This window comes from Arachis ipaensis, chromosome B10, assembly GCF_000816755.2.
Source record: "Arachis ipaensis cultivar K30076 chromosome B10, Araip1.1, whole genome shotgun sequence".
Lineage (NCBI taxonomy): Eukaryota > Viridiplantae > Streptophyta > Magnoliopsida > Fabales > Fabaceae > Arachis > Arachis ipaensis.
In genome coordinates, this window is record NC_029794.2 from 117,245,349 (window position 1) to 117,246,890 (window position 1,542).

At 28.9% G+C, this 1,542-nt stretch overlaps 1 long non-coding RNA gene across 1 annotated transcript in view; it reads right to left on the bottom strand.

Annotated features, from left to right (window-relative positions):
• LOC110267391 overlaps nt 1-1,542 on the bottom strand; it is a 17,263-nt gene that overhangs the window by 9,232 nt on the left and 6,489 nt on the right. The window lies entirely within an intron of this gene.

Below are 1,542 nucleotides of genomic sequence, written 5' to 3' on the forward strand. Positions count from 1 at the left end.
AAATGAAATGCAATTTTAGTTTAGGTGATGAATTTAATTAATTTTTTTTATATTTTTAAAAAAGTTTAGATAAGATACGTAAATATAAAAATATCATTTCATATCATTTGAGTTATACAAATCGTTAGTAGTTGTTATTCAAGATCTTACAAATCATATTTAGTTTGTACTATGAATTAAGTGATTTTATTGGTTCAAAAGAAATGTCTGAAACACTTATAAATTTTTTTGGTTCTACCACTGCTCTCAATCATCATTATTTAGTAAATGAAGCTTATTAATACATTGGAACTCATCAGTCTCTGCCTACAAGCCACGAGATAAGTGTCGTGATCAATCGTGAATATCTGATTACGAACTAAAGAATTAATTAGTTTGCACATACTTTTATCTTTATAAATTTAATTGCATATATTCTCACATTAGCGAATAAGGACGCTATGAATAATATTTAATTTTATGCTTTTGAAATTTATAAATTATAATCGTTTCCTTTTATGTGCTTTTGGTGCAACTGTTTGGCCATAACGGTGAATTAAAGCTTTTTCATTTTTGGTAGTGAATTTGATACATGATTAGATAGAGTGATAGTGGAGTTGAAAGATGACAAGTCCAATAGCGAATTTCCATTGCCTCAGCCAACCGGTCCCAAAGACCAAACTAAAACGCGTCAGTGTTAATGTCCTGCTCCTTTCTTTTTATTTCACTTTCATATAATTAAAGAAGACTAGAAAGGTAAGGTAGTTAAGTCATTGGTAATTAAATTTAATTAAGTTTTGTAATACTGTGCTTTTTAATAGAATTAAGTTTTTTTTCTTATTTTTTTCCTCTTCTGCGTTGCCTTTTTTTAACTTTTTTTTTTATATTTTGTGACTTTTTTTTCTTTTTTTTTTTGTCTTTTTTTTTCTTCTTCAACAAATTCTTTTTTATTATATGTTGTGTTCAGTCATCCATTAGATTGGTGGTGAAAAGATCGTTAGAGGTGGTCAGAACCAGAGTGGCGAGGTCGGTAGAGGTGGCAAATGGGTCTAAATTCGCCGGATCGACCCGCGTAATCCGCTAAAAAAAGTGGGTCGGGTTGAAAAATTGGGACCGCCAAAGAGCAAAAGTCCGTCTAACCCAAACCGCTTAAACTGCGAGCTTTGGCAGGGCGGGACGGACTTTCCCGCCGGGCTTAGTTTTTTTTGTAAGAAGGTATTTTTGCAATTTTTTTTGCCAAAATCCAACTTCCCCAACCCAACTTACAAGAGTATGAAGATGAAAATTGAGTGTTCTAGATTATGTTTATGTTGTTTTGGAGACAATATTTATAATTATGTTTTGGATTATGTTTATTTTGCTTTGAAGATAATATTTATAATTATGTTTTGGATGAAAATTTGGTTTATAATTATGTTTATTAGATATTTATAATTATAAAGACTTTAATGTTTGTGAATATAAAAAAATATAATTTTTTTATACCTTTAGAAATTATAAATTTATTAATATGGTTGTGAAATTATATATATTATTTAGTAGTTAATAGTTAAAAAAAAAAAA